Source organism: Poromitra crassiceps (assembly GCF_964638095.1).
Source record: "Poromitra crassiceps genome assembly, chromosome: 2".
Lineage (NCBI taxonomy): Eukaryota > Metazoa > Chordata > Actinopteri > Beryciformes > Melamphaidae > Poromitra > Poromitra crassiceps.
In genome coordinates this window covers 104,345,936-104,373,695 of record NC_139624.1, presented here as the reverse complement: position 1 = coordinate 104,373,695, position 27,760 = coordinate 104,345,936, and the positions used below count along the sequence as shown (strand labels likewise).

General features: G+C 46.2%; 1 pseudogene across 1 annotated transcript; it reads left to right on the top strand.

The window, feature by feature from the left end:
• The first annotated feature begins 3,652 nt into the window (after positions 1 to 3,652).
• On the top strand, positions 3,653 to 27,458 carry LOC310771156 (transferrin receptor protein 1-like; annotated as a pseudogene). The gene is made up of 18 exons: positions 3,653 to 3,850; positions 6,629 to 6,839; positions 7,281 to 7,548; positions 7,931 to 8,068; positions 8,636 to 8,720; positions 9,960 to 10,085; positions 11,713 to 11,808; positions 12,791 to 12,929; positions 13,777 to 13,946; positions 23,055 to 23,174; positions 23,332 to 23,417; positions 23,514 to 23,577; positions 23,758 to 23,825; positions 23,912 to 23,967; positions 24,286 to 24,376; positions 24,521 to 24,748; positions 26,179 to 26,319; positions 27,246 to 27,458. The product of its transcript is annotated as a transferrin receptor protein 1-like (transcript).
• Positions 27,459 to 27,760: the final 302 nt, after the last annotated feature.

Genomic DNA, 27,760 nt, shown 5'->3' with positions numbered 1-27,760 from the left:
TTTCATCTCTTAGCATTTCATTTTCTTCTCATCTGAACTTCCATGGCAAATTTGTTCAACTTGAAAAACAAACTTCCTGTGGTGTAAAGTTCACAGCCCGTGACATCGTCATCAGGTTCGGTGGAGTCGCCCTTTGGACTTCCTTCTCCGTCTTCATATCACATGCTTTATGGTTCAAACGTTCACATCTTTATTATCCCCGAGGAGCAATTTGTTGTACAGCCAGCAGTAACCATATAATCATCAGACAAAGCCAAATACTGAGGTAACACTTTACAGGTTAGCATGACGGTTGTTACCAATGGATGCATTCGGTCTGGTCTTCTAGTTTCATGATGCTATCAGTATCGTCACTATAGCTTTATAAATGAGTCTGCTACAGCCTCTGAAAGATAGTCATGTTGGCCACTGGAAGTGTCTTGCAAAAAGGGCACAGTCAGAGGTTAAAAAGGCAGCAGTTTTGGCACCACCTGGGGGTCTACCTGTGCACGTCGCTGTGTGAGTGCAAGCTGGAAATGGCATCGTCATGATTGGATGACTCACTCATGCTCCTCCTTACGGCATTGCCATGATTGGATAACTGGTTGTCAGTCACACTCCTCTCACTGGATTTTTTCCCCATGGAGAAGGCACTTACATTAGTAGTTATTTAACTCATTGAGTGCCAGCCACTTTTGGAAGACGGATGCTCCCAGTGCCAGCCCTTTCAGAGCGTTTTCAGTGATTTCTCGAGGCCCACAGAATATTGTGTGATATTACTATGTAAACACCGAACACGCCCAAAGAACGATGATACTCTATTGTATCATCAGCAAAAAAAAGTTTATTGATATCATTTTCTGTTCTTTAGTTATCAGCCGGAGAAGATAGGTTGTTTTCACCAAAAACAGACGTTTCAAATTAGAAGCTGAGATAATCAGCCTTTTGTGAAATGAAGCATTTCAAGCACATCACTGACTCTGAAGCTAATATTTTCTGATGTAGTGACACCTCAAAAATAATTTCCTTCAATAAAACAGCGAAAAGAAAGGAATTTTGTTTGGCAAAATAATATTTTTTAGCTGCAACCAGCAGCGCTGGCCCCTGCGTGCGCAGACCCTATACTTTCTTGCTGGTCTTGATTTACTGCTGGTGGGCATCAGATATTCTAGCTTGCCAATCTGTCCATCGAGCCTGCTGTCTGGGTCTGTCTGGGTCGGTGTTGTATGCTGCCCTGCGTGCCCCACCCCCCTCGACTGCAAACCCCTCCTCCGTGGGTGTGTCTCTGGTGGCTCTGTGCTGCGTTTGCTCTGCACTGAAAACCCAGCTTTTTCACAGCGTTTCGCGTGCATTTGTCACCGGCTCCTAGCGCTTCCAACTGAGAATAATAACAACTCCACAACTAATCATGTGGATGGGCTATCACAGCGGACACGGAGGGGCTCAATTGTGGGAGCAGATTGGCTGCTGCAGGCACAGCTAACGTTATGCTTCATGCATATCGATGCATACCGATGCGGTTTCCGTTTCATCACGGGGCTTCTTCTGCTGTTTTTCCTCACCTTTCTCTAATCTGGAGAGCACTGTCGCCACCTAATGGGTCCGTAAAATAGGTTATACACATTCAACATGCCCCAAATTTTTACAGGAGATGTATCAGGCTTTGATCCATGTCCCACCGTCAAAAAACGCAATTGACGACTTTAGTCGTCATTGGCACTCTACGTTACTATTTGAATTGACGACTATAGTCGTCATTCGCACTCAATGAGTTAAGCATAGTTATTTGACTTTTGTTTGGTTTGATTTCATTTATTTAATTATAATACAAATTAATTAATTTGTCATACTTTTTGAACAGGTTAGATAAATTGGTCAATAATATCACTACAGTATTAGACAGATATGCTACTAATACTGTACCGTGTCTGTTCTTTGGGCGTTTGGACAAATATATCGCCGACCCACGGTCGGCTCAGCCCACCGCCGGTTGCATTTTTTGGGGCGGTTGATGATGATTTTTTGTCATTTTAATAAGCTAATTTAATTGTCTAATTTAATGGCAACTAATTAACCTGTAAAGTGCATGATTAGATGTTGGTGGTCAAAGGTCAAGGTCACTGTGACCTCTCGAATGCCATTTTTAAGCTTGTTAATGCGATATCTCAGGAATGCCTTGACGGAATTTCATCAAATTTGCCTCAAACATCGACTTGGACTCAAGGATGAACTGATTAGATGTTGATGGTCAAAGGTCAAGGTCACTGTGACCTCTCGAACGCCATTTTTGAGATTTTAGAACTGAAAACTAAATTATCTTGTCCTGGTTGTGCCCCCTTTGACGAACGTTCTGTGGTCAAAGCCTTCAAATCCTCCAAAGCTATAGGAAAAGCCCAGGTCCTGATAACATAAGCAGCCGGCTGCTCTCCTCTTGTGCAGAACAATTAGGACCTATTTTCTGCCACATAGCTGTCTCTTAACCTGCAGAGGGTGCCAAAAATCTGGAAACAGTCCACAGTCATTCCAGTGGCCAAAGGCAAAGCAAGTACCCCAAGGTTTTTAACCATTTTAGGCCAGTTGCTTTGTCCTCTCTAGTTATGAAGTCTTTTGAAAGACTGATGAAAAGCAAACTTCTTGCCGACACGGAGCATCTGCTGGACCCCCTCCAGTTGGCATACAGGGCTAGCCGTGGGGTAGAAGATGCTACCGCCACTCTGTTAGATCTTGTTTTTAAACACCTTGAAGGCAGCAAAACCCATGCCAAGCTGCTCTTTGTATTGATTGATTGATTGATTTATTTATTTGGTGAAATGTCAACAAAGATACAGGGTACAGACAATCACCGAGGATAAAAACACAATAAAGCCTGGCTATTTCAAGCACTGGCTTGTTTCCATTGCGGTCCTCAACAAACAACATAAAGACAAAAACACACACGAATGGGAATCACCTTCTATACTCAAATTAAGACTATTACATTATTACTAGATTGATTAGGAATAATGGCACGCTTGAATATTATACAATACATAAACATTTGTTGTTACATGTAAGGAATTAACATCCGTTGAAAACAAAGAAAACGAGGGGGGGGGGAGGGAGTGGGTTTGCGGGGGTCGGGGGTTTGCAGTGGGAAGTGGAGGGAGTAGCTCGTCCACAGCAACACTGGAGGCTATGCTATCATTCATAGCAGATCCATATATCTATGGCTCCAGTAAGATGTATCCGATCGAAGGAGGGGGGGCGGGGTGAGCGTGGTGGGAAAGGGTGCAAGAGTAGATCTTTCATCTGCTTTTAACACTATTCAACCCCACACATTTTAATTGACAAACTCATTAATGACTTTGGTCTTGATTTTAACATTGTGGGCTGGGTTCTGGATCTTTTAACTAACAGAACCCAAAGAGTAAGGGTGAATGGGAGTCTGTCAGGGGAACTGTCATCATCCACTGGTTCCCCGCAGGGCTATGTTCTCTCACCACTCTTTTATATTTTGTATACAAATGACTGCCGGAGCCAGTATGATGGCAGGCACATTTTAAAGTTTGCAGATGACCCGGTGATCGTGAGCCTTCTCCACGATGAGGAAAACAGCCACGGTCCCGTGATCGACGATTTTGTTAACTGGTGTGACAATGCATTCCTCCAATTAAATGTCACTAAAACGAAGGACATGTGCATTGATTTTAGGCGTCAGCCCTCTACCCCCCAGAGCACTGTCATCAAGGCCCAGGTGATTGACTCTGTTGACAGCTATAAATACCTTGTGACCCACATTGATAACAAGCTGAATTGTAACCATAATACTGAGATGCTTTGCAAGAAGTGCCAGCAACGTTTGCACTGCCTTCGGAAGCTGTCCCAGTTCCACGTAGACAAGACCCTGATGTCTTTATTCTATAGATCATATATCGAGTCTGTGCTCATGTTCTCTCTAGTGTGCTGGTATGGTCACCTAAGCATCAAGGCCAAAAACTCACTCTCCAGAATTGTCAAAGTGAGCAGCAAAATCTCAGGTGTCCAGCAGAACATGATGTCTGAGCTTTTTAATAGACAGGTTGGAAGAAAGGCCAGGGCCATCCTAACTGACAGCTCTCACCCCCTATACTCAGAGTTTCAGCCCCTGCCCTCTGGCTCCAGGTATAGACCACCACCTATAAAAACTAACAGGTATAAGCACTCCTTTACCCCCACAGCCATTTCCATCCTGAACTCAGGTCGGGGCAGGAGGTAGCTCTTCCTAGGTTAGTTGCTGTTGCTGTGACTGTTTTTAGGATGCGTTATACAGTATGCACTTTACTTCTGGTCCCAAATTGTCATTTTTAGCAATGTCCTTTCATTTTTTTATTTAATTTTTTATTCTTTCATTCTTTTATATTTTTATACTTTTATCTTTTTATCGTTTCTGATCCTTTATCTTCTATTTTGGTCTTAAATCCTATTGTTTTTATCGCTGTAGCAGATGCTACCGAGTTCATCGTATATTGTAATTTTGCACGTACAGGTTGGTCGGTGAAGACTTCTTGTTGTTTGGCCTTCTAGCCCTCTGTACTCAGGTTACCACCCTTGTATTGTATTGTATACGTCAATTGCACTTTTTGTATGTATGGCTATGCTGCAAAACCAATTGCCCTTCGGGGACATAATAAAGTCAACTTGAACTTGAACTTGATTTTCAAGCTTGTTAACGCGATATCTCAGGAATGCCTTGGCGGAATTTAATCAAATTTGCCTCAAACATCGACTTGGACTCAAGGATGAACTGATTAGATTTTGGTGGTCAAAGGTCAAGGTCACTGACCTCTCGAACGCCATTTTCAAGCTTGTTAACGCAATATCTCAGGAATGCCTAGACGGAATTTCATCAAATTTCTCTCAAACATTGACTTGGACTCAAGGATGAACTGATTAGATTTTGGTGGTCAAAGGTCAAGGTCACTGTGACCTCTCGAATGCCATTTTCAAGCTTGTTAACGTGATATCTCAGGAATGCCTTGACGGAATTTCATCAAATTTGTCTCAAACATCGACTTGGACTCAAGAATGAACTGATTACATTTTGGTGGTCAAACTTCAAGGTCACTATGACCTCATGAACGCCATTCCCAAGTTCGTTAACGCAATATCTCAAGAACGGCTTGATAGAATTTCTTCTGATTTGGCTCAAACCACGACTTGGACGCAAGGATGAACTGATTCCATTTTGGTTATCAAAGGTCAAAGGTCAAGGTCACTGTGACCTCTCGAATGCCGTTTTCAAGCTTGTTAACGCAATATCTCAGGAATGTCTTGATGGAATTTCTTCGGATTTGCCTCAAATGTCCACTTGGACTCAAGGACATTTTGGTGGTCAAAGTTCAAGGTCACTGTGACCTCACACACCCAATTTTCAAGCTCTGTAACGCAACATCTCACGAGCGCCTTGACGGTATTTCTTCCAATTTGCCTCAAATGGCGATGTGGACTGTAGAATGAACTATAATGGCGGAGGCATAAGTCCGCGGGTATGCAGTGCACCTATTTAATAATGTATGCAAAAACATTCACAAAAATCTAATTTCTTTAGTTTTTCACATCAAAAGTTAATTTTTCAAGATGTCATTGATAACAGTAATGTACAGTTTGCTGACGTCACCTAGTACTATCAAATTTCTACCCCATTTCAACCAATCATATCACGACATGCAGCTGTCAATCAAATCTTCATTTCAGGATAATTTTCTCTTCCAAATGAAATAGAAAATGGCGCCTAGTGCCTGTCATCTGGCAGAATTCCTATCCCATAAACTAACTACTAACTTGGCCAATTGTTAGAAACATGAACAAAAAACAAAAACTATAATCTCTAAGAATGCAAAGAAATGTAACTGGCTCGTTAAAACGCGCATTCCAGGAATATCGTATTTACAGAAATAGCGTTAAAGGTGCCCCGCGCGCTTGAGAGCGTGGTTGTCAGGGGTCTGCCCTCGGAGATTCCAGGCGGGCGGGCAGCACCCATGCATCGGATTGTCCGCTCGCTCCGCACGAAGAAGCTGGCTGCCTGGTACTCCGCGGATCCCACTCGCGTAGCACGACAACACACTGAATCCCACATGATTTGGGGGTGGAACACGCCATGATTGACCAATGCCAAAGCCAGTCGACAGAATTGTCAAATCAAATCATCGACATGATACTATGACCCACCTCTCAACTTGTCATCTCAGACAAATTATGTTCTCAGTCTGAAACGGACTGCGACGCACGTGACGAATGGGTTCAGTTCGACTTTAAGTTGAATGAAATGGTAAATGGACTGCATTTATATAGCGCTTTTATCCAAAGCGCTTTACAATGTGCCTACATTCACCCATTCACACACCGAGGGCGGCCAGCTGCCACGCAGGGTGCTGGCACAGCCATCGGGAGCAATTTGGGGTTCAGTGTCTTGCCCAAGGACACTTCGACATGCGGACTGGAGGAGCCGGGGATCGAACCACCAACCTTCCGATTAGTGGACGTGGACGACCTGCTCTACCTCCTGAGCCACAGCCGCCCGACTTTGTCATTGTCATATTTTTGGGCCATATGGGCCTTTTGAGCAGCACAGTGGCATAGTTCCATAGTTTTGATTGACAGTAGATCTTGCTCTTCCTTTGACCCTCTGCAGATCAAGGGTGAGCGATACAGCCGCTTCACCGTGCAGCCCGACGAGGAAGGAGGAAGCCACGTGGAAGTCAAACTGTCTGACAACGGCATCGATGACGCCACCGAGATCACACACCAGCCGGGAGGCCCTCCTTGCTCCAGGCTATCTCTGAAACACCGGCGGCATAACGTTTGCTGGGTGACCCTGGGAGTCCTGTTGTTCTTCATCCTCGGTAAGCCACACTCATCCTCACCTGTTGTCTGTTTTTACATCAAACTCTTTCTGTCTCACTTTCCAACAAGAAAAGGTGCAATGTGTAGCATTTTTAAATTTCAATATACCAGTGTCAAATTAATTGTGAAACTTTGGTATAACAACCTTTTTAAATGCATGATACCATGGCGCCATACACTTCCCCCCATAAATCTTGCGCGCTCTTCCTGTTTTTTTGTCGTGAAGCTGAACCGGTGGCACACAATGTAGCAAGAGACTGCCATCTTCACGACAATAGTCTTGTTTGTTTATATGGTAATCATACTAATGTCTCAAAATTACTGTGGCAATGATTTAATGTTAAATCCGACATTAATTGCTATAGGCAGGCTCAGGCACATACCTTTCCTCTGTTCTAATAAACACTTTTTTAACCATTTGCGTTGTCTCCGTCTTCCAGGCTACATGTTGGGCTATGTGTCGCACCGTGCACATCAGCAGGGGGCAGCACCCTGTCCAGCCCTTTCTACTCCCCTTCCTACACAACAGGAAGAGGTGGAGAAGATGCCCGTTTCCCCCTGTCCAGCCCTTCCTACTCCCCTTCCTACAGAACAGGAAGAGGTGACGAAGATGCCCGTTGCAGCTCCAGAAGCTCCGCTGGACTGGAAGAAGATCACCGGCCTGCTAAAACAGAAACTCACCTCCCAGGCTTTTGACAAGCATCTGAGGTACGCACACAGACTCAGTTTTAGATCAAGATTCACTTCATTGCCAACCAGGATTGCTTTGAACTTGTGTCATTCTGAAGGTGAAGACAAAAAGGTAACAGAAAACACATGCACATCTACCCTCTTGTCCACATTATTCTTGTAAATTCGAGATACAATTATATCTCATAGGAACTTTATCTTGAACATAAGGTAGCGGCTATTGATTCAGTACTGAAACAACAAACAACAAAGACCTGATAACAGCTGAAAAGTAACAGTGTTTCCAGTCTAATGCAGCATCTTCAGAAAATAGAATGGTTCATGTCATCATGTCAGGGTTATTTGAAAATCCTGAACGGAGACAAATTTAACAGGCAAACTCTCACTTCTGTCTCTGCAGCGTCTTTGATACTGGCAGCCGTTCAGCAGGTAGTGAAGAAGACATGCGTCTGGCAGACGAGATCTACAAGACGTTCAAGACACAGGAGATGGATCCCTGGACTGACATCCACTACGTTCAGCTGCAGACATCAGACAGGTACGCGCACACACACACACACACACACACACACACACACACACACACACACACACACACACACACACACACACACACACACACACACACACACACACACACACACACATACATACATACATACATAAGCAGAAATGTAGTGCTGCGGGTGCTATAATTAATTACAATAACTGTCAAAAATTCAAACTTTTGAAAGGCCATAAGTGCTAAACCAGTCTGATTTGGTGCATCATTCTTGGGAGATGACATGTTGACTTGTCCTTTTATTTCCTATTTCTTTTCCTAGCAATTCTCTACCTCACACGATCGTCCTACACCCCATTTACACATAGTTTTTAAATGCGACCATTATCCAGAGAACTTATCTGGATACTGGTGGCTTTTAAAAACCAGGTGGAAATGGGGTGCTAGAGTCACAGGGATATTTTGTCACATCTATTTTCAAGGTGCCGTTGCTCTGACTCTCATTGGTTGCCTGTAGCTGCTGCTGCTGTTGGTGCTGATTGACTGTAAAACGAAACAAAAAAAGAATGATCTTGTAACAAGCCTTTACTCTCTCATCTTCAGTAAGCAGCCAAACCGTGTCCTGTTTGGTTCACATGACTTTCAACCCAAGGGCTATCTTGCCTACAGCGCTACTGGAACAGCTGGGGTGAGCTGACATGAATCTGTGAAGAAAACCGTGTGAAAATGGCGTGAGTTCCTAGTGTTGAAAAACTGTTTATAGATATTGGAGATGAAGAATAATAATTATTCCTCATCTCATTTCAGCTGTAGAGTTTAGTGGCTTGTCTGTCGTAGACGTTCAGTGACAATCAAACCGCACAGAACAAAATTTTAATAGCCAGTCAAGAATTGAAGGTCAAGGAAGTTTAATGTGAGCGCTTATTAAAACAAAACACTAACTACCAGTATATGGCAACACCATTCAATTCAAGCCCCCATAAGGAGAATTTGGTTTGCCGACAGGGCTTAAAACACACGCGCGCTTGCGCGGGCACACACGCACACTAAATCACCCTCTAATACCATAGATCTTTGCATATGCAACAAATCATACAAGTGACAGCTGATAAGAACATTGTAAATCAATAGGTTGATTGGAAAAAAGTCACTCATCTGGGCATAAGGTGCATAGGAGGCTGCATCTTTACATCACACATGAAATGATCTGATGGTCTGATCTGAAACGTCCTGCTCAGTGTCATGTTTCTGTTGTGCCTCATAAACGAAAAAAGGGCTCGCAACACAAGTTTTTGGTAGCTCCCGTGGCAGACATTTATTGGGACAAACAGTTTCGGCCTAACTCGGGCCTTCGTCAGTGTCAATTGAAAAATACATTTGCAAAGGAAGTGCTTAAATAGCATTTTCATGGGTCTTTGTCTCCGCCTAGTGGTGTGGAGGCAGACCCAGGTACAATCTTCAAAAGTTTCACAAAGCATAAATCACATTCTAAGGGAAAGGAAAAAGGTAGCAGAACCTATCTGAATGAACATACAATAGCTCCACACAGCAATCACTGCACGCTAATATGCACAACATATTTTAGAATATATTTTTTGAACATATTCAACATATTTTTTTAGACATATTTTTAGACATATTTTTAGACATATTTTATTTCTATAGAAATGGACGCTGTCAATCAGCTCGGCCCTCTAAGTATCTCACAGAGAACATTCATCCATGCAGTCTGTTGTGCTTCATACCATGTCAAAGCTCAGGCTGAAAAACTAGCAGATGCACTGTAATCCAAATTGTTTGTGTGTGTGTGTGTGTGTGTGTGTGTGTGTGTGTGTGTGTGTGTGTGTGTGTGTGTGTGTGTGTGTGTGTGTGTGTGTGTGTGTGTGTGTGTGTGTGTGTGTGTGTGTGTGTGTGTGTGTGTGTGTAGGGTAAGGTGGTATATGGTAACTACGGGCGTGAAGAGGATCTGAAAGTGCTGCAGAAGAAGAACATCATTGAGCTGAAAGGCTGTGTGATGCTGCTCCGTGCAGGACGCATCAGTTTCGCACAGAAGGTGTGTGTGTGTGTGTGTGTGTGTGTGTGTGTGTGTGTGTGTGTGTGTGTGTGTGTGTGTGTGTGTGTGTGTGAGAGAGCAGTTGATTTGATGCAGTAAAGTAGTACCTCCTATCAGGTGAACCACTAGTTTTACTTTTGAAAAACTTGGATGAAAAGGAACTAAAACTGACTAAAAAACTAAACTGGTAAAATGCAGTTGTAAAAAAACAAAACTGAAGAAATGCCAATTGTGAAATTCTGCAGGTGAATACAAAAAACGGCTTATTGAACTATCTCAAGTCAACCCAAAACTAACAATTACATCGGCTTAGGCTACACTGTATTATTAGCAATTTTACCAGATAACTACATTGTCAATAGCAGTGTTGGGGGTTAGAGAGCATTAGAGTACTCAGATTACCTTTTTAAGGTAACGAGCAACGTATTAGTTTTGCAATTCAAGTAATCCGTTATTAGTTACTTTTTCAAATAAGTAATCCGTTACCTTTGTCTCCCATGTGCTTGCCCGATACACTCAGAACTCAGAACGAGCAATTTTATTTAAATCTGAAAAACATTTCAGCTTTGTGCACTAATGCGCAGTACACCGTATGATAACAACCAACCTTGCTGGCTCACTCAAAGCACGTCGTCACAGCCTAGCTGCCTATTCTAGGTCCCTGATTGGTTACATGGAAAGGGACAAAAACATCACCGTACTTTTAGGCTAATCAAACATAATGGTTACATCAACAGCTGTAAAGGGGATATTGTGTCTGATCATTCTTGTTAATAGCCTTCAGAGTTACAGATTATGTGCACTGTAGACTACTGCACAATGAATCGCAAAGGGGTTTTCATTTTTGGTAATGCAAAAGTACTCCTAAGAGTACTCTAATGAGTTACTTTTCCTGCTAGGTAAAGCAGTAACGTAACAGATTACTTTTTAATGGAAGAGTAGAAACTAGGGGTGCACCGATCGATCGGCAAGCAATCTGTATCGGCCGATTTTGACCTCAAATATGTGATCGGCTGATTGCCGATATTTCGGCTGATTGCCGATATTTTTTTATATTATTATTATTATTTATTTTTTAAATAGAAAAAAGCCCTATCACTAATCTTTCCAACGATATAAAATACAATGCCAATTGGTATTATTAAAGGGGAGAAATAATCGACCGAAATAACGTTTCCAAACTTTTTTTGAGGAGTTTATATATCGGTGATCGGTGATCGGTGATCGGTAATCGGTGATCGGTAATCGGTGATCAGTCGATGATCGGTTGGGCAGATATTTCCCATAGGCGATCAGGAATCGGTGATCGGTGGCAAAAAACGTGATCGGTGCACCCCTAGTAGAAACTTTATAATTGATGGCTATGCCCACCAAAGTGGCTGGTAGAGTAGACAAACTTGACCAGCCACATGGAAATATTTACCAGCATTTGCCAAGCAGCAGGTGCTAGTTTCCCTAATTAAAGCTAAACAAAATGAGTATCTACACTAGTAACTAGTAGCCTTAACTTATTATATATATATATATGCCTTAACTTATTATATATATATATATATATATATATATATATATATATATATATATATATATATATACACATTTATATATAGTGGCTTTCATACTGTAGGTGGATAATGCTGCTGAGAAGGGAGCCGCTGCTGTTCTGATCTACGCTGACCCTCAAGACTACAAATATGAAGAGAAAACAGAACTCTACGGACACGTAAGTTTGAACTCACACCTGTGTCATGTCGTTCCGGGTGACAACTTTGCTCGCTTCCCCTTACATTTTTAATTCATCTCAGAGCAAATTTTCTAAGCCAACTGGAGTAATGTAGCAAGAACTCCCTCAAGCCAATAATGAGTTATTTATTAGCATGACATTTCTGTATGTTGATTTCGTTTTATTTATCTTATTATTTTTTATGCCCCCGCCGGCGATAGCCAGGCGAGAGGCATTATGGATTTGGGTTGTCCGTCCGTCCGGTGTTCGTTAACGCGATATCTGAGGAATGCCTTGACAGAATTTCATCAAATTTGCCTCAAACGTCGACTTGGACTCAAGTATGAACTGCTTAGATTTTGGTGGTCATAGGTCAAAGTTCAAGGTCACTGTGACCTCACGAACGCCATTCCCAAGTTTGTTAACGTGATATCTCAGGAACTGCTTGAGGCAATTTCTTCCAATTTGCCTCAAACGTCGACTTGGATGCAAGGATGAACTGATTAGATTTTTGTGATCAAAGGTCAAGGTCACTGTGAGCTCTCAAATGCCATTTTCATGCTTGTTAACGTGATATCTCAGGAATGCCTTGATGGAATTTCTTCGAATTTGCCTCAAACGTCCACTTGGACTCAAGGATTAACTGATTCGATTTTGGTGGTCAAAGGTCAAAGTTCAAGGTCACTGTGAGTGACCTCACGACCGCTCTTTTCATGCTCGTTAACGTGATATCTCAGGAATGCCTTGATGGCATTTCTTCACATTTGGCTCAAACGTCAAAGTCTGGACAGACATGCATGTCGACTGCTCACTTGTTGGTGGAGGCATATATCCACGGTGCTAGTTATTGTATTATCACCAGTATGTCCTCGCGATTAATCTAATCTGAAACTAGCTGGTGTCGCATGTTTTGGTATCTAATGTTTTGTTCTCTGTCCAAAGTTCCTGATTTTGCGTGTGTGTGTGTGTGTGTTCGTTTCAGGTCCATCTTGGTTCTGGTGATCCCTACACCCCTGGGTTCCCCTCCTTCAACCACACCCAGCTCCCCCGGCTCAGTCATCTGGCCTCCCCACCATCCCAGCCCAGACTATCACCGCCCAGATGGCTGTAGCTATTCTACAGTAAGGCCACATGCACGCACGCGGCAAGTCTTTGAGGACAAGTCTCAAGTCACTGTGTGGGTGACTTAAGTGCGACTCAAGTCCAAGTCTCAAGTCCAAGTCCCCATCTCTGTGTGACTGGTCGAATCTGTTAACAAGGGCACCGAAATAAAACTGCCTGCGCTTCCAGACGCTTCGCCTCGCTCCGGTGTCGCTTCCATTTCCAGTGTGTTTGTGCCATAAGGTGCTTTGGATGCAAGTATCCACCTAAATTCATATGTTTATGTACATTTTTAATCAGTGCAGTCGCTTCTATACCTACCATCTGTGTCCGTTTGTATCACAAGGTGTCCGTTTGTATCACAAGGTGTCCATTTGTAGCATGAGAGGATAGACCAAAACCTGCACTGCTTGGAACTGGCCAGCAAATAGAAAGTTAACATGATTATCAGGGCAGAGAGACTTTAAGAAACTTTTAGAATGAAATCTTTGCAAACAATCCCTGTGAACAGCAAGTAGAGATAAAGAACCTTTTTATTTATCCAATGGAATGGTTACCCCTGTAAGGCACTACTAATTAAATGTAAAATATGAAAACGGATTCCAAAACACTATTCATTTTGGAAAGGTTTTGCTATCAGACATTCTCCACAGAGCTGATTATATCCCCAAAAAACATCTGCTTTGAAAGAAAAGATATGAAGATGACTCTAAACTTAAATGAATGCGAGCAACAGTGTTTTTCAATGAACTTTATTTAAGGTGACTGAAAGGAAGATGTACAAATTGGTCACGACACAAACTCTTCTGCATATTGCGGTGGCACTCAGCTCTAGTCCCCCTTCCCTTCTCTCTCGTTGTTCTCCAGGAAGATGGGAGGCCCTGTACCTGACGCTAGCAGTGGCTTCAAAGGCGGCATGCTCTCAGTGAATTACACACTGGGAGGCAGTGTGAACATCACGTTGGAGGTGAACAACGTGCTCGTCAACAAGGAGATCCACAACGTGTTTGGAGTCATCAAGGGATTTGTTGATCCTGGTAGGACTTGCCACATACTTGTGATGTTCCTGGACGTTCATTCATGGACAAATAATATAAGTGTAGTTAAAAAATTATGTGGCTGTAGTAGGGGTGGGCGATATGACGATCTTAGATCGTTAACGATTAGAATGGGTCCACGATCTGCCTTTCCAGACAGATGGTTAGAATCGCGCTACATGCAGTGCACATTCTACCATTTGCATTTCTATGTCTGAAAGACGCTTCCAAAGTTTTCCTCCCCTCCGCCTTTTCACTTCAAAGTGCGACTCGCGAGCGCAGCAGAGCAGCATGGAGGACGACAACACGGAGGGAGGGTTGGTTTGACACACACTCTCCAGAGCAGATAATTGTTGCCTATTCTGTAGCCTACTTGTCCTCTGCAGTAGGCAGGCAGCAGCACTGTGCTCCAAACCGCGCCGGAGCTTCTCCCCATGTTTAGAAAGTGATTAAGCAGTTTATTGAGTCATGTCTAGCAGGGTAACTGCAGCGGATAGTCGGACCTGATTCTACGGTTATAATCCGCAGTTCATGTTTAGAAGAGGCTATACACACTTAACCAGGGCTCGACAGGACCTCCCGTCATCCCGGGGACGTTAAAAATAGCGTCAGGGGCGATGAAAATTAATTTGGGGACGGAGCCGGGACGATACAATGCTCTTATAATAAACGCCGATGAAAATGACACGAACGCAAATGAAACCTCTTTACAACACACACGCACACTAAACAAACATGCGGGTTGAGAGAGACAGGCAGATAGAGTGGAAAAAGTGTCTGAATCATATCGATGGCTGCTTTATAGTTTGAGTTTAATTTGCTTCAGTCGGATTTGGGCAGTTATTTTAAATGCGATCGACGCATTGCTATTAATCTGCTGTCATCCTGCCTTGTAGACCCAGGTAAGCGTGTTTCTGTTTCGTTTCCCCCTCTCTCACTGCTTAAACCTCAACGCTGTGGTGTGTGTGCAGGAGTGTACTCCCGGCCACTAGGGGGCAGTGCAGTACTGCCTTTGGAACAGTCTAGGTTAGAGTGAGTTGTTGTTGCCACGTCCTTTTCCTTCCGGTCGTGTGAGAGTGTGCACTTTGTCGGAAATAAAATTGCTAGCAGACATTGAGGAGTCTTTCTTCATGAGAACACCATCATGCTGGTCAAATGCCCCTTCCTCGGCTGCGACTTTGAGACCGGAGACGTCTCAGAGGGACTTGCCATCGCGCTGCTGACGGCCCACGGACATGCCCATCGGGATGCAGCGGCCCGGCCCCCAGCTCACCAAGGCCCGAAGCTGGAGCGGCCTAGGGTCGACACCGGCATCTCGACAGAGGAATGGAATGTGTTCGTCCGGCGTTGGAATGTCTTCTGTGCAGGCTCGGGCATAGGAGCAGCCCAGGCCCCGTTCCAGCTGTTTCAGTGTGCGGGGCCCGAACTTGGTGACAGCCTACTGAAAGCGGACCCGGATGCCGCCTCCGGGACTTTGGCTGACCTACTCGCCGCTATGCGCTCGCTGGCCGTTGTTCCGGTCGCCACATGCGTCCTGCGCACAGAGCTGCTTCAGTTGCGTCAGGAACGCGATGAGACATTCCGCGCCTTTACCGCCAGAGTGCGTGGGAAGGCAGAGACATGTTCCTACGTTGCTGTCTGTGAATGCGGCAGGGATGTGAGCTACACCGATCACATCATCCGCGATGTCCTTGTCAATGGGATCTACGACTCAGACATACGCCGCGAGGCGCTAGGCACACCTGACATTCTCAGGAAGCCCGTGAACGATGTGATCGCGCTCGTTGAGGGCAAGGAGATGGCTCGTAACGCCCTCCCGTCATCCGCCCTGTCGGCTGTCTCCTCATTCCAGCGCTCGAGGAAGAGCCCACAGCTGAGCCCACAGCCAAGCCCACAGCGGAGCCCCTCCTTGGCCCCGAGCCCAGCTGATATGGCGAGACGAGCCGCGTGCCCCGGATGTCAGAACACCTTTCCTGTCTTCACAGAGGGGTCTCGTGGATGGAATACCAAGCCTCACCAGCTCTGTATCGACTGTTTCAGGGCCCGCCGACGCAAGCGCCGCCCGCCACCATTTGACGGTCAGCAGGCCACCATGGGATCCGAGGAGCGGTTGCAGACGCCGTCTGACGGTCAACAGGCCGCCCTGGAGTCGGAGCCGATCTCCCAGCTCTCGACCATTCAGTCTGAGGCGCACCCAGGCCACTATCGCGGGAGCCGTCGCCAACGCCGCGCGGCAGCACCGGTCAGACTCGAGCACCATATCTTCTCCAAGGGCGAATGGAGGCTGAGGGAACACCCCCGGGCACTGATCACCGTCTCGGTTGACAATCCAGTCAGTCAGGGGGACGGCGCCGGCTGTCGGCCATCGGGGATCAAGGTGAAGGTGTCTGCTATCGCAGACACAGGTGCGCAGTCGGACATTTGGTCTCTAGAGGAGTACCTCGCCTGCGGATTCTCGCGTGACGACCTACGCCCTGTCAGCCTCAGCTTCTCGGCTGCCGGCCAACCGCTCCCCCATAGCCATTGATGGCGCATTCTTCGCTAGACTCTCTGCGGTCCCCAAGAGCGGCGGGGGGTCGTCCTGCCGCTCCATGGTGTATGTAAGCAGCTCGGTCCGGGGCATGTACCTCTCCTATGGGTCGCTGCTCAACCTCGACCTCCTGCCCAAGGACTTCCCGACAGGTGGTGCGGGGCAACCCAGGGACGAGCGTGATTCCGCCACCCCTTCCTCGCCGGACCTGCCCTTGTCTGTCAATGCAGTGAGGTACGCCAACGGCGGCTGCGACGGCCATGACCCCCATGGCGCCCGGTGCTCGTTCCCACAGCGCGCTGTCCCTCCGTCGCGCCCCGCGGCACTGCCATTCCCCTGCACGCCTGAACGACCAGATGAAGAGGTGGTTGTTTGAGAGGTACGCCTCGTCCACATTTAACACGTGCCCCCATCGGGCGCTGCCTTGCATGGATGGACCGCCCATCGAAATGCACGTGGACCCTGCCGCCACTCCGAAAGCATGCCACACCGCAGCCGGTGTGCCTCTCCACTGGCAGCACAAGGTCCGCGACGACCTTCTCCGGGACGAGGCCCTCGGTGTCATCGAGCGCATGCCATACGGCGAGCCGGTTACCCGGAAGCACGACGGGTCCCCCCGCAGAACCGTGGACCTTTCCCCTCTCAATAAGTTCTGCCAGCGTGAGACTTTCGCAACTGAGTCCCCATTCCACCTTGCACGTCGTGTTCCGAAGGGCACCTGGAAGACTGTCACGGACGCTTGGAATGGTTATCACAGTGTGCCCCTGCGCGAGTCTGATCGTCATCTGACAACCTTCATCACTCCCTTTGGCCGGTGGCATTACACCAGGGCGCCACAGGGTTTTCTGTCGTCGGGTGATGGCTACAACCGCCGTTTCGACGCTGTCCTCTCAGACTTTGAACGCAAGGAACGTTGCGTGGATGACACGGTCCACTACGACACCGACCTGGAGCAGCACTGGTGGAGGACCATCGACTTCCTGACACGTGTCGGGCGGTCGGGCGTCGTGTTGAACTCGGACAAGTTCCAATTTGCGCAGAGGAGCGTTGATTTTGCTGGCTTCAGGGTGTCGGAGGCTACTATTGAGCCACTTCCCAAATACCTGGATGCCATTCGGGACTTCCCCCGCCCGGTCTCCACGACGGACATCAGGAGCTGGTTCGGCCTCGTCAACCAGGTGACTAACTACGCCCAGTTGCGCGACACTATGGCCCCTTTCAAGCCCTTCCTCAGCCCACGCTGCAAGTTCTCGTGGTCACCTGAGCTGGAGGAGGCCTTCCAGGCGTCCAAGCATGTCATAATTGGGGCCATTCGCGAAGGTGTGGAGATCTACGACATGCAGAAGCGCACCTGCCTCCCCCCCGACTGGTCCAGGCGAGGCATTGGCTACTTCCTTCTCCAACAGCATTGCAGCTGTGCCTCAGGCGTGCCGTTCTGCTGCCCGGGGGGTTGGAGAATCACACTCGCTGGGTCGCGCTTCCTGTCCCCGGCGGAGCAGCGTTATGCGGCTATTGAAGGGGAGGCCCTGGCCATGGCCTGGGGCCTGGAGCAGACACGATACTTCATGCAGGGATGCGACAACCTCGTCGTGGTCACCGATCACAAGCCCCTGGTGAAGATCTTCGGGGACCGCACTCTCGACGAGATCACGAACTCACGCCTGTTCAGGCTGAAGCAGCGCACCCTCCCGTGGCGTTTCGAGGTTGTGCACCTTCCTGGCATGCCGCTGACGCTGCCTCGAGGCACCCTTCCCCCTCGGGCTCGGCTAACGGCCTCTCTCTGGAACCGCCAGGCGTGCCTGACGCCGTGGAGTTGGCGCTCATGGCTTCGATCCGCACCGATGCTCAGGAGCTCGGCGCCGTCTCCTGGCCCCTCCTCGCACAAGAGACAGTGGCTGACGCGTCCCTCGGCCGTCACCGGTCTGTGACTCCTTCTATGCGCAGGACGGGGTCTTGCTGTACCAAGATCGCGTCGTGGTTCCCCTGTCCCTCCGCGAGAGGGTCCTTCGGCACCTTCATGCTGCCCACCAGCGGGTTTCAGCGATGGAGCAGCACGCCCGGGCCATAGTCTACTGGCCTGGGATGTCAGGGGATATCCGCGCTGTCAGGAACGGGTGCGCAGACTGCAACCGCAACGCTCCATCGCAGGCGGCCACGCCCCCTCTGTCATCTCCGCCACCGTCCTCCCCATTTGAGTTTTTTTTTGCTGACTTCTTTGACTACGGGGGCCGCCACTACCTGGTCGTCGGGGATCGGCTCTCGGGTTGGGTGGAGGTCCTGGGCGCTGCGGCCGGGACTGATGCTGGAGGTGCGGCTGGCCTCGTTCGCCACCTCCGCTCATTCTTCCGTACCTTTGGTGTGCCTGAGGAGCTTTCGAGCGATGGCGGCCCGGAGTTCATGGCGAGCCACATGCAGGACTTCCTCCACCTGTGGCAGATCAGGCATCGCGTGTCATCCGTCAGTTTCCCGCAGTCCAACGGGAGAGCGGAGGTCGCTGTCAAGACTGCGAAGCGCCTTCTGGTGTCCAACATTGGCCCGGCGGGCAGTCTCGACCAGGATCGCTTCCTGCTCGCGATGATACAGCTGCGCAACACACCCGACCCGGACTGCAACCTCTCACCGGCGCAGATTATCTTCGGTCACCCCCTTCGAGGGTCGCTCTCCTTCGTCAACCGGCTTGAGAAGTTTCAAACCCACATATCCGTCTGCTCTGGCGTCAGGCATGGGCTGCGAAGGAGGATGCCCTTCGTACGCGGATGTCCCGCACTACCGAGTCTCTGGGGGCTCATTCGAGGCCGCTCCGCCCTCTGGCTCTCGGTGAGAGGGTGTTCGTCCAGAATCAGCAGGGCCCGAGCCCCAACAAGTGGAACAGATCCGGGGTGGTGGTAGAGTCGCTTGGCCACGATCAGTATCGGGTGAGAGTCGATGGGTCTGGACGTCTGACTTTGCGCAATCGGCGGTTCCTCCGTGGCTATACGCCGGTCTGCCCCTATACCCAGCGGCTGCCGTCGCCGCCTCCTCCGCTTCCTCCCTCCCTGGAATGTCTGCCCCCGGCTACCCCCCCTGGCCCGGTGGCGCCCCAGGGTGACGCACGGCAGTGGACAGACGGGCCCCGTGGTGCAGATTTGGGCCCCTCCTTGCTAGCGCCCTCAGGCGGGGCGACGTCTCTCCCCGCGCCCCTTGTTCCCGCTGGTGTGGCCCCTGCTACACTTCTCCCAGCACCGTCGCCAGTGCGGCCCGCCCCTGCTGCATCTCTTCCTGCGCCGTCGCCACTACGGCCCGCCCACCCGGCCCGCGCCAGGGGGCCGCCCAAGCGTTACGAGCCGGAGACCGGCCAATGGACTTTGGACTGAGACCGTTAACCCGCGGTGGTTCGTGGCTAGGGGGCAGTGCAGTACTGCCTTTGGAACAGTCTAGGTTAGAGTGAGTTGTTGTTGCCACGTCCTTTTCCTTCCGGTCGTGTGAGAGTGTGCACTTTGTCGGAAATAAAATTGCTAGCAGACATTGAGGAGTCTTTCTTCAGTGTGTGTGTGTGTGTGTGTGTGTGTGTGTGTGTGTGTGTGTGTGTGTGTGTGTCTGTGGGTGTGTGTGCCGAGCCGCATGTCAGACGTCTGTCGGTCTCTCTCTCTCACCATTAAACTAGCAAATTAAAATGACAACAATCACGTGAAAGATCACCCAACAAAAGCAACCGACGGTGGACTCAATTGCAGATAGCCCATATATTTGTCCCATCGCCCAACCCTACTGTATAGCCTAAATAATAGAGAACCAATACATATAGATAGATAGATAGATAGATAGAGTGAGCATGTGCATGCTTGTGAACATTATTTCTTAGCACATGAATTATTGTGCATGTAAGAGGTGGGATTCTAAAGTGTTATTTGGTTTCAAGATTCAAGATTCAAGATTTTTATTGTCACTCCATGGTACAAGTACCACGTGTGAAATTCTTGTGCAGTGGACTCCGTTTACGACATAGTTTTCGACGTAGGTTTCTTCATTGTGCATATAAGAGGTGGGATACTAAAGTGTTATTTGGTTTCTGCATTGTGCATGTAAGAGGTGGGATACTAAAGTGTTATTTGGTTTCTTCATTGTGCATATAAGAGGTGGGATACTAAAGTGTTATTTGGTTTCTTCATTGTGCATATAATTGTGAAATTCTTGTGCAGTGGACTCCGTTTACGACATAGTTTTCGACGTAGGTTTCTTCATTGTGCATATAAGAGGTGGGATACTAAAGTGTTATTTGGTTTCTGCATTGTGCATGTAAGAGGTGGGATACTAAAGTGTTATTTGGTTTCTTCATTGTGCATATAAGAGGTGGGATACTAAAGTGTTATTTGGTTTCTTCATTGTGCATGTAAGAGGTGGGATTTTAAAGTGTTATTTGGTTTCTTCATTGTGCATATAAGAGGTGGGATACTAAAGTGTTATTTTCTACATTGTGTATGTAAGAGGTGGGATACTAAAGTGTTATTTGGTTTCTGCATTGTGCATGTAAGCGGTGGAATACTAAAGTCTTATTTGGTTTCTGCATTGTGCATGTAAGAGGGGGATACTAAAGTGTTATTTGGTTTCTTCATTGTGCATGTAAGAGGTGGGATACTAAAGTGTTATTTGGTTTCTTCATTGTGCATGTAAGAGGTGGGATTTTAAAGTGTTATTTGGTTTCTTCATTGTGCATGTAAGAGGTGGGATTTTAAAGTGTTATTTGGTTTCTTCATTGTGCATGTAAGAGGTGGGATTTTAAAGTGTTATTTGGTTTCTTCATTGTGCATGTACGAGGTGGGATACTAAAGTGTTATTTGGTTTCTTCATCGTGCATGTAAGAGGTGGGATACTAAAGTGTTATTTGGTTTCTACATTGTGCATGTAAGAGGTGGGATACTAAAGTGTTATTTGGTTTCTACATTGTGCATGTAAGAGGTGGGATACTAAAGTGTTATTTGGTTTCTGCATTGTGCATGTAAGAGGTGGGATACTAAAGTGTTATTTGGTTTCTGCATTGTGCATGTAAGAGGTTGGATACTAAAGTGTTATTTGGTTTCTTCATTGTGCATGTAAGAGGTGGGATACTAAAGTGTTATTTGGTTTCTACATTGTGCATGTAAGAGGTGGGATACTAAAGTGTTATTTGGTTTCGTCGTTGTGCATGTAAGAGGTGGGATACTAAAGTGTTATTTGGTTTCTACATTGTGCATGTAAGAGGTGGGATACTAAAGTGTTATTTGGTTTCTGCATTGTGCATGTAAGAGGTGGGATACTAAAGTGTTATTTGGTTTCTGCATTGTGCATGTAAGAGGTTGGATACTAAAGTGTTATTTGGTTTCTTCATTGTGCATGTAAGAGGTGGGATACTAAAGTGTTATTTGGTTTCTACATTGTGCATGTAAGAGGTGGGATACTAAAGTGTTATTTGGTTTCTACATTGTGCATGTAAGAGGTGGGATACTAAAGTGTTATAGGGTTTCTACATTGTGCATGTAAGAGGTGGGATACTAAAGTGTTATTTGGTTTCTACATTGTGCATGTAAGAGGTGGGATACTAAAGTGTTATTTGGTTTCTACATTGTGCATGTAAGAGGTGGGATACTAAAGTGTTATTTGGTTTCTACATTGTGCATGTAAGAGGTCGGATACTAAAGTGTTATTTGGTTTCTACATTGTGCATGTAAGAGGTGGGATACTAAAGTGTTATTTGGTTTCTTCATTGTGCATGTAAGAGGTGGGATACTAAAGTGTTATTTGGTTTCTACACTGTGCATGTAAGAGGTGGGATACTAAAGTGTTATTTGGTTTCTTCATTGTGCATGTAAGAGGTTCGATACTAAAGTGTTATTTGGTTTCTTCGTTGTGCATGTAAGAGGTGGGATACTAAAGTGTTATTTGGTTTCTGCATTGTGCATGTAAGAGGTGGGATACTAAAGTGTTATTTGGTTTCTACATTGTGCATGCAAGAGGTGGGATACTAAAGTGTTATTTGGTTTCTACATTGTGCATGTAAGAGGTGGGATACTAAAGTGTTATTTGGTTTCTACATTGTGTATGTAAGAGGTGGGATACTAAAGTGTTATTTGGTTTCTACACTGTGCATGTAAGAGGTGGGATACTAAAGTGTTATTTGGTTTCTACATTGTGCATGTAAGAGGTGGGATACTAAAGTGTTATTTGGTTTCTACATTGTGCATGTAAGAGGTGGGATACTAAAGTGTTATTTGGTTTCTACATTGTGCATGTAAGAGGTGGGATACTAAAGTGTTATTTGGTTTCTACACTGTGCATGTAAGAGGTGGGATACTAAAGTGTTATTTGGTTTCTTCATTGTGTATGTAAGAGGTGGGATTTTAAAGTGTTATTTGGTTTCTTCATTGTGCATGTAAGAGGTGGGATACTAAAGTGTTATTTGGTTTCTTCATTGTGCATGTAAGAGGTGGGATACTAAAGTGTTATTTGGTTTCTACATTGTGCATGTAAGAGGTGGGATACTAAAGTGTTATTTGGTTTCGTCGTTGTGCATGTAAGAGGTGGGATTTTAAAGTGTGCGCCTCTGTCTGTGCGTGTATCTGCAGATCGCTATGTTGTGCTGGGAGCTCAGAGAGACGCCTGGGGTCAAGGTTATGCCAAAGCTAATGTTGGCACCACCATACTGACGGAGCTGGCCAAGGCTGTCCATGAGATGGTGGAGAAAGGTAACAAAATGTACTACTACTGCTCTGTGCATACATATGATATACACAATAAATATGAAATACATTGTTGTTGTCTGTCTGTCTGATTGATTGATTGATTGATTGAAGGACACAAACACTATGCACTGTGTGACCATGACATGTGTTTGAGTTTTAGATGGGTTCAGGCCCAGGAGAAGCCTGGTGTTTGCCAGTTGGGCCGCCGGAGAGTACGGAAACGTCGGCGCCACCGAGTGGTTGGAGGTAAGAAGTTTGAGTCGCCGGATCAGAAAATACCGTTTTTAGTTCAGTGAGAGATTGTTAGACTGTTTTATAGATGTTGCTCATAATGTTTTTTAGGGTTACATGTCATCTATTGACAGAAGGGCTCTCACCTATATCAGCCTGGATGGAGTGGTCATGGGTTAGTACAGGACACACACACACACACACACACACACACACACACACACACACACACACACACACACACACACACACACACACACACACACACACACACACACACACACACACACACACACACCAATACTCAAATGGGTAGGATTGTCAGTAGACTAATGAGTCCATATTTTGTCACTAGGTCGTGGGGGTTTCATGGCCTCTTCAAGTCCTTTGCTGCACAGCCTCATTGAGAGCACGATGAAAGAGGTAACCACACATCACCGCACATGGTAGTCCAGTCCTGATCACGCCAGTGTGGTTTGCATGGATTCTAATCTGACTTGTCCATACAGGTAACGAGTCCTATTGGTTCCGGCTCTATGTACGATATGGTTGATGGAGCCAACTGGTAAGTAGAATACCAGTATACAAAGACAGTTCACTGTGTTGTTGTCTGGTTAACCACCATCACACATGTCATTTCACTGCCATGAAGAATATCTTATCTTGTCGTCAGTGGTTTGCATCTCTGGCCATGAAGGGTTTTATTACAAAATGACATTTTGGCCTTTTGTAAGAAAGTTTTTCACATGGTCCTCAAATATACTGTTCTCAGTCAGTTTGAATGCCACAGAAATCTCCCTGCACCTAATATCTGTTTCTCTAGAAAGAGGAATTGTCTATTTCCAGCCATGTATGTTAACGCATTTACATATCATGTTTCCAGGATGAGGCCCATGGCGATGGAGGACCCTGCCTACCCCTTCCTGGCCTCCTTTGGAATCCCCTCTGTCTCCTTCCACTTCATCACTCCTAAGGTGAGTGAAATAACACTTGCAGAAACAGAAAATATTAGGGACACTCCAATAAGCTCTCAGACATTGACATTGCATTTGACTGGAAAGGAGGTATGCCAATTTAGCATGAGCAGCCCTAACGTTTCCCTGTGTTTATGTCTAAAGGTTGAGGAGTACCCTTACTATGGCACCAACCTGGACAACATGGATCACCTGGCTTATGCAACCAACCATCACACCGCTGAAATGGCTGCGGTGGCGGGACAGTTTGCCGGCCAGATGGCTCTCCGGCTGGCCCACGACCACCTGCTCCGCCTGGATGTAGAGCGATACAAAGACCCCATCACCAAGGCTGTGTTCAAGCTCAATCAGCACATCAAGAAGTTATCTAAGGTCTCTCTCTCTTATACTCTGTTCTCCTTCAGTTGTTACTCACTTGAAAATGCATCTCTGGGTGATGAGCGGAGTCATTGCTCCAAGGTTTTATGACACGAGTCAGATGAACATCCATGATAGTTGATAGAGAAGATTTACATCACATTAGCCTTTATTTGGACAATCACTAATATTCATATACATTTCAGTTACATATAGTTATGACACAGACAGACTTCATATTTAGATGACCTGTGTACATACACAGATAGACATCATATTTGGATAACCTGTCCTGTGTACATACACAGACGTATTTAGATAACTTGTACCTTACATTTGCAGCTCCTCTCTATCGCACACTGTGCCCTGTCACCGTGCCACGGTGCCCTCTACAGGGCCAGAATAACAGATAGGTTGAGTCTACAGAGTAGCCTTCAAGTGTGTTAAAGAAATGACAGATATGATTGATAAAATTGTCAAAACAACGGCACCCGACAAACTCAGTATAATCATATCTATCCTGGAACTGAAACAAACAGATATAGTCCGAATCTCAGCAAAATTCCCTGAAAACACTGCAAAGCAAGCATCTGTCCTCATGCATCTGCACTGTGTGAAAAACAATCACGTGACTCCCCAGTCTTTCATTAGACATTTGAGAAAGAGCGGTATCAATTGTGATAGGTTTACAGACACAGAGCCCACTGGCACGCGTTTATATTCTAAACAATGTGTTTCCTCAGAGTCAGAGGAGGGAAATGATAATGACCAAATGTTAGAGCTAATAGCATGCACAGAAGCAATTCGTTTAAATGATAACGCGGCAGCCAGAGCCCATGAGCAAGAAGGAGGAGGAGCGAGCAGCCAACCATCCAACCAATCACTCTCCTCCACTGAAGCAGCAGAACAGCGCCCAAAATACAGCCCAAGTCAAGCAGGTGCTAAACCGAAGGACAGTAAAACAAAACATAGCATCTTTAAAGAGACTGGACATAGACCCAAATGAATTCAGTAAGTAATTCAGCCATCACCGGTCAGGCAAGGATCCTCCTCACAACCTGACCTCAGAGATATTGATGGAATAGAAAAACAATATAAACGAAGGCAAACAAAAATAGACCCGAGACATAGAGTCTCACGTGAGGATTTATCCAAGCTCATGACTCGGGAGGAATGGGCTAGATCGAGATACAAATGGCAAACTAGACTGATGCTCCCACTTTTATTGTTTGATGTTTTGCCTCTTTTGTTGGCAATTTTTATTTTTAAAACGAGGCAAAGAAATACATGAATCAACAATAAACTGATAACTTATAAGTGAAACAAGCACCCAAATGTTTTTACTAGCCAATTTAACTGTTTTTATTATTTGAAATTTGTTTATTCTGAAGCTGATGTGTGATTTGACTATTTTTTTCCACATATTAATATATTTTCTCCTGTAGTCTGATGGCCTGAGTTCCAGGTGGCTCCTCGACGCACGGGGCTCCTTCAATCGAGCTGCTGACAGCATCAATAATGCCATCACCAACATGGACATCAACGACAAGGAGGCCTGCCGCATCGTCAACGACAGGATGATGATGGTGAGGCAAATCCACTTTTTGATATATTTTTATTTTGTTGCACTTAGTCGAACAAACAGGGTTGCCAGTTTGCCACCCCAAATGACTGAGTGACCAGTAGAAGTGCAACAACATTGATATAACCAGAGATAATGGACTATAGAGATACCTCGTTCCAGGCTCCGCCAATAGTATGAAACCGTACTCTTCCAGTCTCCTAAATGGGCATGGTCAACAGCTTGTGATTGGCTGTCTGTCAATGGTATGAAATCTCATTGGCTGACCAGTCTCCTAAGGGGGTGTGGCAGTGGCAAAACAGATACAGGAAGTTGAACTGTGTCTATAGTCCAATGTCTCTGGAAGTTGAACTGTGTCTATAGTCCAATGTCTCTGATATAACTTCTCATCTACACAAGTTCCTGGTAGGCTCCAGCCACATCCCTCCCGTCCCCTGCTACCGTGGCCTATAATCAACACAAACTGTAAAGTCACGTTTTCACTATAGAGATGAGTAAGCTATCTAATTAGAGCAGAGATCAAAGGAAATGTCTAGTGAAGCGGTGGTATATGACCTATAAGCCTCAATTTTTTCTCGACCGCATCCAGTCTTTGATATTTTATCCTCATTTTCCGATATTTAGTCTTCACTGCTACACTGCTTCTGTATTATAAAGCACATTTTTAAACGTCATGTTTTTATTTTGTGAAAAATCCCACTTGCAATAAAAAAAACAAAAAAAACAGCCATTGCATTTTTCCTCCCGCATGCCCCCTAGTCACCAGACTTTGGGAATCCCTCTGCCCTAGACACAAGTTTTGAAAGCCAGAAAACTAGCAAAGCAATTGTTAGTGGTATTGATCCACCACCGATTTACGGTCATTTTGCCGTACGGGGCAGTATAACCTCACTTGTTTCCCAGGTAAACATCCTCCTCTCTGGTTTCCAGGTGGAACACGCCCTCCTGTCTCCGTACGTGTCCGTCAAAGATGCTCCCTTCCGTCACGTGCTGCTGGGCCAGGGCTCCCACACTCTGGCAGCCATCTCTGAGACCAGCGACATGGAGCAGCTCCGCATCCAGCTGGCCCTCGCCACCTGGACCCTGCAGGGATGTGCCAATGCCATGGTCGGAGACATCTGGGACATCGACAACCAGATCTAAGGATGCGGGGAGTTGTGTGTGCGTGCGTGCGTGCGTGCGAGAGGGTGTGAGTATCAGTGTGACTATGTGAGAGAAAGAAAAAGAGAAACTTAGCGACGTCGATGAATGTTTGTGCATGAGGGCATTTCTTCTGCCAGATGAAGTAGATCCAATAGTAGCACTTAAGCACAAGCTGTCAATCGGAGGTCTAAGCCCCACCCATTTATATACAGGTTTGGCTTGTATTCAGATATGGGGGTGGGGATTCACCTCATTCCCTCAGAGACCTTGGAGGAGAATCCGTTGAATTGAAGATAAATGGT